Source organism: Chanodichthys erythropterus, chromosome 9 (assembly GCF_024489055.1).
Source record: "Chanodichthys erythropterus isolate Z2021 chromosome 9, ASM2448905v1, whole genome shotgun sequence".
NCBI lineage: Eukaryota > Metazoa > Chordata > Actinopteri > Cypriniformes > Xenocyprididae > Chanodichthys > Chanodichthys erythropterus.
The window spans coordinates 36,005,134-36,020,443 of NC_090229.1; positions in this window are offsets into that span (position 1 = coordinate 36,005,134).

A 15,310-nucleotide genomic window follows, 5' to 3' on the forward strand; every position below is an offset into this window, starting at 1 on the left:
ACAGCCTACACATGCACACACAATCTAAATGATCATTGAAAATGTATTTTTATTGGCAAAACAAGTCATTATTATAAAGAATATGCATCTAAATTTCACCCAAATGCATTCAAGGGAAACAGTATGCTCAGGGCCTAACAACATGAACATTGTGAAGTGCAAGAAAAGTAGTCATATCTGCATGTTAACATTTGTTTATTACACTAATTGTTACTTTAATATTTCACATATTAAATGCAATGAGAAATTCTTCAGTAATCCCAGTAAGAACTGTTACAGCTGCTGCAAATTTACAAATCAGCTGTTCACCAATAAAATTCACTTATGTTATCTTTCTAATACTGACAGTATAAAAAAAATCCCCATAAGCTAAAACTAATATTGTTAGTTGGCCAACAGATGTTGTTTGTCCGTCTATCTGGAGCATTTAGAAAAACTAAAATAGGACACATGTAGAAGCATTGATAAAAGACGTTAAACAATAAGGCAGCGAGTGATAATATCCTGCTTAAAGCTGTCTGATTCTTACACAGTGTCCCCAGTCTTATCTTCTGTAAAACGACTGTCTTCCAGAATGTCCCAGTATGTCTGTAACTGCCCACATGCTCTGCAAACACAGGGCCGATAATCACTTCTCCTGCTGTTGACAAAATTTCCTTCACCTACAGGGAAGTTTCCAGTTCCCCCTTGAATTCCCGTTCAGTTTATTTGGGTTGGGGATTGCCTTCTTGAAAAATAAATTAGATAAGGAGCCATATGTGCGCTGTGCACACACTATATAGAGTGTGTTTTCTTTACACAGGTTTACAGAGATAACGTTATGACCTGTTGTATATTCAAAATCACTGTCAAGCATGAAAGGTTTGTGCTTCTTAACTGACCTGGCAAGACTTATTAGTTATGTTATCAATTGGGATGTTACCCAGATCACGTTCAGTCTCATATTGTTTGACTGATTCAACATTTAATCAGTAAATGTGGAACCAAAGCACAGCTGTGCCATAGTTTAGTTTTGAGGCATAAAATACAAATTATTAAATCCATTTTTCTTCTCTGACTTAGGATCTGACAATACACATTAAGTGTCACATTATCATCTGAACTGGACTGATGGCAGCAGTGAAATTTTAAAGTGCCCTTATTATGTTTTTTCAAAAAGTAACTTTAATGCAGTGTGTAATAGAGCTATTTGTGTATGTAAAAGGACTGCAAAGTTATGAAGATCAAAGTGCACAACAAATAAAGTTATTGCCTCCGAAATGAAAGAATCATTTCTGAACTGCCTGAAGCGAGTTGTCAGTTATTCCAGTCTCTCTTCCTGTTACAAACCTACTTAACAATGTAACATATTTGCATAATGCCAGTCTATGGTCTTCATTGGCTGCTTGTAAACAACGTCTACTTTGCCCCGCCTTCAAACACTGTAGTTGTAGCCGAGACTGGAAGAGGTTCTTGTTGTCGACATGACGAGAAGATGCCATTTTAATGCACTGTGAATCCACTTTCAAAGAATGAGGACTCATTCTGGAATTGATATAGTAAAACCGACTCCATCGTTACTGTTCGTATTACGTATCAAGTTAAGAGGAACATCAGAACTGAAATTCAGATATGGTAATGGACGTTTGGTTTCAGACACACGCTGTAAGCGGTCAACCAATCACAACAGACTGGACCATCTGGCCAATCAGACGGAAAAAAAAGACGAAACCCTTTATCAGTCCCTCCAGGATTTCACGATTCTGCGATTGCTGAATTTCTCAAAATCAAGCAAACTCCGCAATATTCGGAAGAGCTTGCATTTTTCTTAATTGCCACAAAATTCCCGCAGATTTTAGGCTTAAGGTGATAATACATGGGGCAACTTTTTGAGCAATGTTGCCATCAGCGGGCAACCTGGTGAGACACAGGGCAACAACTAATCAGAGAGGAGCAAATCTATTGCCATTATTATAAACACTTGTTAGGCACTCTATTTCAACTTTTCAAATATTTTCTTAGTTTTTATTAAATATAAATGCCTTTCCAATCGGATTGGTGATAGGAAAAGTTTGGCAAAGAGGCGGATTTGAACCCGCGTCAAAAGCTACTTTCACGTGTCATACGCCCTACAGCTTACGCCACTACAGACAGTAAACATCGTCTTTTTAGTATTTAACCGAAAACATTCGATGGCAAAATTACAGCCTAGGCACATTAAATTGGACACCTGTTGGTATTTTAAGCATTAAATGAGGTAAATTCCCTGTTTTTGGTCGACTCCTGACGACCAGCGTAAAAAGATATAAGTTCACTCTCCTTTTTTCTCCTTTTTCACTCTCCACCCTATGGTGGCTGCTAGCAATCTGAATGGAGGATCTCAAAAACTTGCCCACGACCGATCTAAAGTATCCAGATAAACATTTGTTGCTCATTCTCAATAGGAAAGTGCTCAAGCAACATTGCCCGGCAACATTGCTCAAAAAGTTGCCCCGTGTATCATTACATTTAAGGCCCCGGTATACTTCAAACGAAATAGAAGAACGAACTGATGTGACGTCATTTCGAACAAAAGATTCAAAAGATTAATTTCAAAACAAAAGATTTGTAAAGCTTTGAAGCTTCATGAAGCAGTGTTTTGAAATCCCCTATCACTAGATATTGTTGAATAAAGTCATTATTTTGTTTTTTGCCACACAAAAAGTATTCTCATCGCTTCATAACATTAACGCTGAATCACTGTAGTCACATGAACATGAAATATGTCTTTTGTAGCTTTCTGGGCATTGAAAGTGTTAATTAACTTGCTGGCAATGGAGGCCTCACTGAGTGTTACGACCCTTCCTTGGCTGTAATTTATCTAGGGAAGAAGGGGAACATTGGGCCAGTCGAAGGTCGCTGTCATTTAAAAAAAAACACCGGAAAATGGGATGAGAGGTGAACGGAGACTGCAATACAAGGTATAAGTGAACCTGTAATTTATTATAAATTATACATAAAGTTTTAAAGTTAAAATTATTTACAAAAGGAAGAAAAAAAAAAGAAAAACAAACAAACACCAGCAAACTCACAGTATTTAAGAACTGAGGAGAACAAAGGAACACCAGACCGTGCCAAATGAAAGAATAGAATAAAACAAAAACAAGCTTTCTAACCCATTTACACACTTTAGTTAGTTTTACTAACTAAAAAAAAGAAAAAGAAAAGAAAAATCTTCAACGTCCGAGACGTCGTATCTTTTCTACACTAACTAACAAACCAAAATTACAATAGATGGCACAGATCCCTAACCTAATGTGTCTAAACAAAAATCAAACTAAGTGTGTGCACCATGTAGGTCACGTGACATGCTTACCTAACCCCTTTTCCTCCGTTCAGTTCGACACTTTTATAAGCTTTCAAACAGTCACAAATGAGAAAACAATAGGGAAACTCAGAGAAACAATGTTTACATGGTAAGCAAAGCACACACTAACATAACTCTAAAAAGGACAAAAAAATAAGCCAAAAAGTATAACAAAAAAAACACAAGATACAGAAACAAAGACTAAAGTTCACACAAATAGGCCGGCTGCTGTCTGCTCTTTGGCGTTTTCCTTATATAGCGTCCCTCCCCTGTCGCACAGCATTCCGATTGGATCATCTCCTACCATCATCCCATCCAATCCGTTTTCTTTTCCCGAATGATTGGTAGCTAAAACAACCAATCAGCTTACATCTGCATCACAGAGAGAGAAAAAGAGCGACAGAAAACAACAGGGGAGAGAGAAAAATACAAAAGAACACCTACACCACCACTAAACGTCACAAAAGGAGTCATCGGATATCATCAAATATATCTTAATTTGTGTTCTGAAGATGAATGAAGATCTTACGGGTTTGGAATGACATGAGTAATTAATGACAGGAATTTCATTTTTGGGTGAACTAACCCTTTAATAATTGCACATCTACATGAGGTTGCATGGTAGGCTAAAGGTGTAGGCGCTTGGTGTCAGTAGTCATATTTTAAAAATTCATAAAAAAAATCATAAAATCAAATTGTTTTCTGCAAACTCCACCAGATTCTTGTTCTACATCTCCCCAAGTACCACTGTGGTGATTTTAATGTTGTTTAAATCTTTCCTTATTTAATAATTGCTTGACAAAGTCATATACTATTTGCCTTGCTATACAGACATTTAAAAGAAAAAATCATAAAAAGTAGATTTTCTGTGTTATTCATTAACAGATGTACAGTTACTTTTCCAAGTTGTTATTTGGTGCTGGTTATTTGGAGTTCAACCTATTCAATGTAAACAATTCCTTTGTTTTGTGGTATGCTGACATTTTTTATATGTATATTGTTTTATCTGAGACCTGTGATCTTAAAAAGATGCTGAGAAAATGTTTATTCCAAAATGTAATTTTTGTAATAACTACATTAATTTTAAAAAATGTCACATTGGGTGAATATTCAATACATCTATATATTTGTAAACATTAGTCATCACGTATGGGACATGTTCATGTTGCATGTCAAGACAGACGAACAGCACACACAAGGCAATATACAAGGCACAGTCAATATACAAACCTCATGGTTATCCCAAAGCCAGCCAAAATTATATAAAAGTCTATAGGTTAGTCTATGTTTATGGGGTAGGAATACCGGTCATGACTTTGGAATGCAATTACTAAAGAATAAAACAAATAAGCAACATAAAAATAAATCACCACAGTGGTACTTGGGGACAAGAATCTGGTGGATTTTGCAGAAAACTATTTGATTTTATTCATTTTTTTATCATTTTTTAAAGTATGTCTACCAACACCAAGTGCCCACACCTTTAAAGGGATAGTTCACCCAAAAAAGAAAATTTGATGATTATCTGCTTACCCCCAGCGCATCCAAGATGTAGGTGACTTTGTTTCTCCAGTAGAACACAAATGATGATTTTTAACTCCAACCATTGCTGTCTGTCAGTCAAATAATGCGAGTGAATAGGAACACAATCAATAAGAGTCGAAAAAACTTGCACAGACAAATCCAAATTAAACCCTGCGGCTCGTGATGACACAATGATGCACACCTCCTGTTACGTTATCATCACTGACCAATGGACGCATGAAGGTGTTTTGCAGCTGGAGCGAACTTTTCCTGAAAGTTCGCTTTGGCAAGCCGTTTCGAATTTCCAAAAAGAACACAAAACGAACTTCTTTTTGGCCTGATTTTGTTCAAAATGACGTCACATCAGTTCATTCTTTAATTTCGTTTGAAGTACACCGGGGCCTTTAGCCTACCACTCAACCTCATATAGACGCAAAATTATTTTTAAGCGTGACCGCGCTAGGAAAGCGCTTGAATTATTGTGAGAAATGTTCCTGGAATCTTGTGAGAAGCATTCCATTTCGTCGCAGAATTCTCTGTTAAACCATGTAACTGGAAACCATGAGAAACATTACACCATGATGAACACAAAGTGTAAACTGTAGTGACACGAACAGAAATAACTTGTTTTCGAGTGCTTTCAAGTGCTTTACACAACTTTTCCTAGCACTTCAAAGCGTTAATATTGCCCATATTTAATGTCATTTTCAATGTGATGTCCAAAACATTATTTGTTCATCCTTCATAGTTTGTCCCCATTTGTAATATATAAAGTAAAATATAACAGCATATGCACATGAAATGACATGGGTGAGTAAATATTGACAGATTTCAAATTTTTAGGGTGATTTACTCCTGTAAACATTGACTGGTTTGCTGTAGGACCGCTGACATACCTCCACTAAGCTATAGCAGTGTCTTCCAGCGGTTAGAGTAAAAAGTACTGTATGCATAAAGAGGGAAGTGTAAATAGTGGTTAGTACTAAGCTTCTGTCTTCATGCGTGACTTGTGCAAATTGTCTCTAAGCAACTGTGGCCCTCAATATGGTTCTGAAATGGCTAATGGGTTGTAAAGCTCACAGAAGATTATGATAAACGACTGTCCCTGCTGAAAGGGAGAAGACTTTTATATTTACTCTGTATTGTAACATGCCTTTTGAGTTGAGGGTTGCCAGTTGTGTTTTGCAAAACCTTTTGCTGAGAGCGTGGATGTTGCTGAGGCTGATGAAAATCACAGTGCAACATTTCTTCAGTATTGAGGAAACACTTGGAGCCGTGTAAGAGCAACCCTTGTGCCAGTGGGTCGTCTGAAAGCTGCACCAGTCCATGAATAAAGCATCAGGTGCCGTGTAGCTCTGATCTGTTTTTTAGGAACTCTTTGAAATAAATCAGATGGATAAATAATAAATGCATACAGTCAGAGAGGGGACAAGGTAAAGCAGAACACAAACACAGAGCAATGAAGGAATAGAAAAGGACATCACAAACACTAAATTACCTTACAAACATCTTTAATTACTTCCTTGTCATGCCTTTTATCAGTATAGCTTCCTTACTTTCAACAGAATTGCTTTATAACAATAACAACTATATTTTAGGGCTGTCAAAACTATTAAATCGCATCTAACATAAAAGTTTGTGTATGTAATATATGTGCGTGTATAATATATATATACAGTACAGTCCAAAAGTTTGGAACCACTAAGATTTTTAATGTTTTTAAATGTTTTGTCTGCTCACCAAGGCTACATTTATTTAATTAAAAATACAGTAAAAACAGTAATATTGTGAAATATTATTACAATTTAAAATAACTGTGTACTATTTAAATATATTTGACAAAGTAATTTATTCCTGTGATGCAAAGCTGAATTTTCAGCATCGTTACTCCAGTCTTCAGTGTCACATGATCCTTCAGAAATCATTCTAATACGCTGATCTGCTGCTCAAGAAACATTTCTGATTATGTTCAATGTTAAAAACAGTTGTGTACTTTTTTCAGGATTCCTTGATGAATAGAAAGTTCAAAAGAACAGCATTTATCTGAAATACAAAGCTTCTGTAGCATTATACACTACCGTTCAAAAGTTTGGGGTCAGTAAGAATTTTTATTTTTATTTTTTTTAAAAGAAATGAATACTTTTATTCAGCAAGGATGCATTAAATCAATACAGATGCATTAAATCAATCAGATACACACGGTGCTTTTGAACTTTCTATTCAACAAATAATCCTGAAAAAAAATATTGTACACATTAAATGTTTCTTGAGCAGCAGATCAGCATATTAGAATGATTTCTGAAGGATCATGTGACACTGAAGACTGCAGACGAAACTTCTTTTAAAAACATTAAAAATCTTAGTGGTTCCAAACTTTTGGACTGTACTAATATATATATATATATATATATATAATATATATATATATATATATATATATATATATATATATATATATATATATATATATATATATATATATATATATATATATATATATATATATATATATATATATATATATATATATATATATATATATATATATATATATATATATATATAAAATTAAAGGAACACTTTGAAAACACATCAGATCTCAATGGGAAAAATAGCATGCTGGATATCTATTGATATGGACTGGATAATGTGTTAGGAACAAAAGGATGCCACATCGTTTGATGGAAATTAAAATGATCAACCTACAGCGGACTTAATTCAATGACACCCCGAAAATCAAAGTGAAATGATTATGCAGCAGGCTAGTCCATTTTGTTGAAATTTCATTGCAGCAACTCAAAATGGTACTCAGTAGTTTGTATGGTCCCCATGTGCTTGTATGCATGCCTGACAACATCGGGACATGCTCCTGATGAGATGACGGATGGTGTCCTGGGGTATTTCCTCCCATATCTGGACCAGGGCATCACTGAGCTCCTGGACAGTCTGAGGTGCAACCTGGCGGCATTGGATGGACCGAAACATAATGTCCCAGAGGTGTTATTTGATTTAATTCAGGCGAGCGTGGGGGCCATTCAATGGTATCAATTTCTTCATCCTCCAGGAACTGCCTGCATACTCTCGCCACATGAAACCAGGCATTGTCGTGCACCAGGAGGAACCCAGGACCCACTGCACCAGTGTAGGGTCTGACAATGGGTCCAAGAATTCATCCTGATACCTAATGGCAGTCAGGGTTCCATTTTCTAGACTGTAGAAGTTTGTGCGTCCCTCCATGGATATGCCTCCCTAGACCATCACTGACCCACCACCAAACCGGTCATGCTGAATAATGTTACAAGCAGCATAACGTTGTCCCCAGCTTCTCCAGACCATTTCACGTCCATCACATGTGCTCAGGGTGAACCTGCTCTTATCTGTGAAATTCCAATTCTGGTGTTCAATTGCTAATGCCAATTGAGCTCCACGGTGCAGGGCAGTGAGCACAGGGCCCACTAGAGGACGTAAGGCCCTCAGGCCACCCTCATGAAGTCTGTTTCTGATTGTTTGGTCAGAGACATTCACGCCTGCTGGAGGTCATTTTGTAGGGCTCTGGCAGTGCTCATCCTGTTCCTCCTTGCAGAAAGGAGCAGATACTGGTCCTGCTGATGGGTTAAGGACCTTCTACATCCCTGTCCAGCTCTCCTAGAGTAACTGCCGGTCTCCTGGAATCTCCTCCATGCTCTCGAGACTGTGCTGGGTGACACAGCAACGTTCTTTCACAAGATGTAATACAAGTCTAAGGTGTCCCCTGAATGTGTCTGTTAAGTTTCATCTCAAAATAAAATTAATTTAATTTTTTTTTTTTTATTAATTTGTTTAACTGCCTATTTTGGGGCATCGTTAACTATGCACCGATTCAGGCTGCGGGCCCTTTAAATCTTGCGCTCCCTGAATATTGTTAAAATAGTAGAGAGAAAAGAAAATCCTCTTAGAAGTTGATGTATAAATATACTACTTCATATAAGAAACATTTGGAACACCTACAAACTCAAACTGGGTGAATTATTATTATTTATGAACTTAATATTGCTTAATTGTTTAATTTGTCTGAATACCAATAAATAAATAAATAAAAATCATAATTGTCTTATATTTATGCCTAATACAAAAGTTACACAAGAAATGCATTTAATAGCACAGGGTATTGCAGAAGATGGAGTCATTATTAAGGGTCACAGATGGAGGAAAGCTGTCATCTACCTTCTACAATGCATTTGCTGTCATTTGGAGGAGACTGAGAGCACCAGTAGAGCTGCTAGACAGCATGAGGCATCAGATCAAAGACCAAGGAAATGGTGTTTCAGATGGTGAAGCAACATCTCACTCTGCTCCTGTCTGGGCTGTCCATGGGTAAATTGTTTTTCATACAGCGATGGAATTCATTGGAAAGCACTTCTGAAAGCCTCCTGCTTTTCTGATAAAAAGTTTAAAGAGTTCCCAGAAGGGATCTCAAAAATGAAATGAGGGTCTACATGAGGAATATATAGAGAACAACCCAACATACACTATAACATACACTTAAAATATAGATTGTATTCCTAATGTTATTATCCATTTTAAAGTGTATCTTTGGGATTTAAATGATCTTTTATGGCTTGCTGTATTTTTCATCCTATATGTCTCCATAGAGCTTCCGAATGTGAGGATGTGTATCGACTAAAATTGTATGTCCACATGAAATATATAAATTTGCATTGAGTTATACTGTAGTTTAATTCAGTGATAGTCATATTAAAAAACGGATAGTTCACCCCAAAAATTAAAAATGTACTCACCATCAAGCCATCCTTGGTGTATATGACTTTCTTCTTTCAGCCAAACACAGTCAGAGATATTATATCCCGGCTCTTCCAAGTTTTATAATACAGCATTTTATCATAAAAGTAATCCATACGACTCCAGGCGATTAATAAAGTCCTTCTGAAGCGAAGCAATGCGTTTTTGTTAGAAAAATATCCATAATCATAACTTTATAAACTGTAATTACTAGCTTCCGGTAATGTCCGTCCACGGGTTCACGAGTGAACCTCTCAACGAACTCAAGCTCCTCCAACATTTCTCTTTAAAAATTCTAGTGTTAGACCTCTAATTCCTGACCGCTGTTTTGTGTTGCTCTATCCTCTGCGCTTACGCATTCATCAATACATCCTGTGTCGAGTCAGAGGTCACTCTGCCGCGGCATTCGACTCATAGACAGAAGCCAGTGATCCTAGTTAATAAAGTTAGAAATTTTTATTACAATCATTATTACAAAAATCCATCGCTTCACTTCAGAAGGCGTTATTAACCCTCTGGAGCCATATGGATTACTTTTAAGATGGATGGATGCGCTTTTTTGGGCTTCAAAATTTCGAGCCCCATTCACTCCCATTATAAAGCTTGGAAGAGCTGTGATTTTTTTAAAATATAACTCTTGATTGTGTTCATCAGAAAGAAGAATGTCATATACACCTAGGATGGCTTGAGAGTGAGTAAATCAAATTTTTGGGTGAACTATCACTTTAAAGCTCTACAAAAGGCCCTGGAGGAAACTGGCAGCTGGTGAACTGACCAGGCTGCATGTCTTTCTGAGGGGACTAGACAAGGAAGATATGATTTTCCTTGAACTTCTTCAATTACGAAATCAGAACCATTTAAGAAGAGAATCAGATTAATAGACTTGACTAGGGACAAGGAACAGGCAGGTTTAATATAACGGATAGTATCCTCGTCCAGGCCCAAAGCACGCGTTAAGCGATGCATCTGGCCAGTTCACCATCTAGCTCAGAAAATTCCTCCACGTACCTCTCCAGCGGGCGACCGTCCTGTTTAAGGGCCCATACACGGTCCACCGCTGAGCTGTAGTTCTGCGGGACAGCTGGAGGGATTGGCAGGAGGAAGTTTCCCATTTTGCTGTAGAAGTCCTCATAGTTTGGTCCATTCTTCTGTTACAGTTGGTTGTAGTAGAGAATGCACAGAAACAGACTTCAACAGAAAAAGGGTTTTAATCACCAAAGGAACATTACAACCAAACATTAAAGGTGCCCTAGATTCAAAAATGGAATTTATCTCGGCATAGTTGAATAACAAGAGTTCAGTACATGGAAATGACATACAGTCTCAAACTCCATTGTTTCCTCCTCCTTATATAAATCTCATTTGTTTAAAAGACCTCCGAAAAACAGGCGAATCTCAATATAACACCGAATGTAACGAAACAGTCGGGGTGTACGCCCCCAATATTTGCATATGCCAGCCCATGATTGAGGCATTAGACAAGGGCAGATTGTCTGGATCTGTGCACAGCTGAATCATCAGACTAGGTAAGCAAGCAAGGACAACAGCAAAAAATGGCAGATGGAGCAATAATAACTGACATGATCCATGATATCATGATATTTTTAGTGATATTTGTAAATTGTCTTTCTAAATGTTTCGTTAGCATGTTGCTAATGTACTGTTAAATGAGGTTAAAGTTACCATCGTTTCTTACTGTATTCATGGAGACAAAAGTCGTCGCTATTTTCATTTTTAAACACTTGCAGTCTGTATAATTCATAAACACAACTTCATTCTTTATAAATCTCTCCAACAGTGTAGCATTAGCCGTTAGCCATGGAGCACAGCCTCAAACTCATTCAGAATCAAATGTAAACATCAAAATAAACACTTACGCGATTAGACATGCTGCATGACGAACACTTTGTAAAGATCCATTTTGAGGATTATATTAGCTGTTTGAACTTTTTTATGTTGTTTAAGGCAAGCGTGAGCTCTTGGGGCGTGGAGCACGAGATTTAAAGGGCCACACACCCTGAATCGGCTCATTTCTAATTATGTCCCAAAATAGGCAGTTAAATGAACTAAAAAAAATCTATGGGGTATTTTGAGCTGAAACTTCACAGATACATTCAGGGGACACCTTAGACTTATATTACATCTTTTAAAAAAAAAAGTTCTAGGGCACCTTTAAGCAAACAATACAACATCAAGAACGGACAGGGAGTGCAGGGAAGTGAGTCCTTGGCTGCGTCCGAAAACTGGAAAATGCTGCCTTCCGAGGACACATTTCAAGGTAGTAAGGCATCAAGGCACGTCCGAATCCAATGTTAGCTTCACTTCCTCTCTCATGAGATACCTTCATCTGATCGATTTTTGAAGGAAGCATAGATGTATCCTTAGCTGCCTTTGATATCCCACAATCCTGTGCTTTCCACTCTGTGACAGTTGAGCTAGAAAAATAAAGATGGCGTCCGAAGGTTGCGTTTGCTCCTCAGTTTGTGTATAAATGTACAATTTTGATCAACATATTTCAATTTTGATATCATTTCTATAGAGAAATTACTACTGTAGTAATTAAATATTTGTTTAGTTCTCACCAAAGCTCGTGCTATATTGCTGTAGACCATTAAACTGTTACGCTGCCTCAGAAGTCTGTCCGAAATCAATTTCGTGAGGTACCTTCATGAACAAATGCTGCCGTACAAGTCATTCTCTTATAAGATAGCGAGGCAGCAAGACAGCTACCTATGTTTTCGGATGCAGCCGGGAGTGCTGATGAACCAGTCCAGGTGCAGGTAATCGGTGATGATGGGGAGATGATGAGGAAGTTGGTGCAAGTGTGGAAATGGAGGATCATAGGATTTGGAGTCCAGAACGGAAGGGAACTGTGACACATGCAGGTATTTTTAAAATATAAGTACAATGTAAAAACATGTATGTACATTGTATCAAATGATTAATTTAAATATAAGTGCATAGTTGTTAAGGCCACCTAATATAAAGTGGGACCCATGATTTAACTAACATGCAAAAAGCGCCACAAAATTGAGCAAAACACACTAATGACTTAATAAATTATGCGTCATTGATGTATTTTAGGCCACAATCAAACATTTATTGAATAAATGAGCAAGAAACAATCTGCAGTAGCAGATGCAATATTAACATTCACATGTTTTATTCCTGATGATGTACTGATTTAAACTATATGTTTAAAGAAAAATATTTTGGTGTTTCAGAAGTTATCACCTTAAACCAAATAATATTCTGCTTGCTAAAATCAAAATGTGGTTAGAAGTGTCATTTCCTAACCCTCCTGCTGTTTTGACTGCAGTCATGGAGAGGCTACACAGTGTTTTGTAGGGTGAGAAGGGAAAGCCTGTGATGAATATTTTATGAGCGATCATTCAGCTAGTTTTCTGTGGTATGACAGCTGTGAAGAGTCCTACGCTCTCTTAAAACATCCCTTCTGTCAAACAGAATGGCATGCAGGAAAAGATGATAGTATGACAGAGTCTTTGTGAAATCCTCAGCTGACTTAAAATTTAATGTAAAGCTAAGTGACTTCACCATCAAACAATATTATAAAGCTTACTTTTATTCTATTTAGCTAATGTTTTTGAGTTAGACACCTTTGTGTAATAAACTACATGACAGGAGTCAAACTTACATCATACAACAGGACTGAATTTCATGAATTATTTAAATAATATTACTTTTCTCAACCATGGCCTGGTTATGTAATAATAAGTTTGATGAAAGTTTATGAAAACATGCAAAAAAGCCTTATTTCAACATGCTACATTCATTCAAACAATGTACAAAAATGTGCGCTGCTGTATTGTTTTTCTTTAAACATGCATGTGACACACTTTAAACCAGAGGTTGTTATCCATCAAGCTTGTTTTAGGTGATTGATACAGTCCAATTTGGAAGCATATGTATCCCAGAAAACATATATATCATATTTATTTCTTGTAGTGGCACAGTTGTCAGATGATGTATGAAGCGTCTGTGTGATCCTGATATTTACGATGATGCTCTGAGTTTCTGTTGAAAAGGAAAACTATAGTCTACATTTTAACTTCATCATCTGCCTTTAAAACATGAATCACCCTAAAATGAAAAGTTTGTCATCATTTATTTATTTATTTCATATTTTGTTGTTCCTCTACTTCAGCTGTAGGAAGTGATACATTTCTGAGTGAAACTGTCAAATTTAGGCTGGGATTTGGATATTATGAAATATTTCAGTAAAATTATTAGGTAAAGGTGCAATATGTAAGAATTTTGCAGTAAAATATCCAAAAACCACTAGGCCAGTGTTATATATTTTGTTCACTTGAGTACTTACAATATCCCAAATGTTTCCAACTATTTGTAAATCATGAGAAAATTGCAATTTTAACCAAGGCTCCGGGACGTGTGAGGAGTCGCCTGTCAATTGCGTCATACCCGCGTTACCCTCGGTTTCTGGTTTTATTTTGTAGAAACCATGAAAACACCAAAGACACTTTAATATTTACATGTTTTAATAGACAAGGGAACAACTGTTTTGATATATTTATAGACTCAACACGTTTAGTCTTATTGTTTAAATCTAATTTTCATGATTTTTTGCGAGTACCATGCTTTACCATGCCTCAGAGAAAAACACTATTTTGTGAAGTAGCTAACATAACATAATCAGATGCAGCTTTATTTTTAGTAACAGCATTTTCTCCATCATACAACATGTTTTAAAATTAATTTCAAGCCATTTATCAACACAAGCCATCCAGCATTTAATATGATATTGAAAAATCGATCTATCTTACTGCAGTGTGTAACAGTGTCTCACAGCAGAGTAACGTTATAACATCATTTTCAACACTCTCAAATGTATCTAATATGATAAACAGAGCTGCGTTACCTCATACTCATGACCGGAAAAGCGGAAGCAGCCCTGGCGACTGTGTCATAATAAAAGTCCCGCTGCTCGTGAGGCGTGTGTTGATCAATCGCTCCAGCTCCTCGTTCAGCTCCACAACACTCGCTCCTGCTCTGCTTCATACTACAGTAACGTTAATAATCTCATCCATAAACATGAGTTATTCCCGAGTCCAATCCAGATTGTTTCCACCGGCTGTGAGGTGAAGACGTCATGTCCCAAGATTCCGCGCTCAAACTTGCCATCATCAAGCTACACCTTGTTTTGAATAGACCTTTAGCGACCTCTAGTGGACAGAAAATCGCACATATTGCACCTTTTAATAGGGGTGTAATGGTACACAAAAAAGACGGTTCGGTATACCTTGGTATTGAAGTCACAGATCGATAAAGCAGGGGGAGAAAACTAAACATAGAATTGCTTCCTTTTTTTATCAAACAGTGGTTTACTGAACAAATTGTCTCTCTTTTTAAATGAATTCAGTTATAATTAAAAGCTTCTTAAAGATAAAAAATTATCTCTGCAAATGGTCTAAACTATATGAGGAGCTCTTACTTGCACATCACATGTGTGTCATGTCCATGACAGATTTATTTAAATATACATTATATAATCAAGGCATCGCTAACAGGTTAAGTAAAATATAATAAATGTATAGGCTACATATAGTGCATGTGTTTAGAGAAAGAGTTCATTTCTCTAGCGAACTAACAAGCTGTGGACACTGAATGACTTACCTGAGGTAAATGTAATGCTATACATGACAT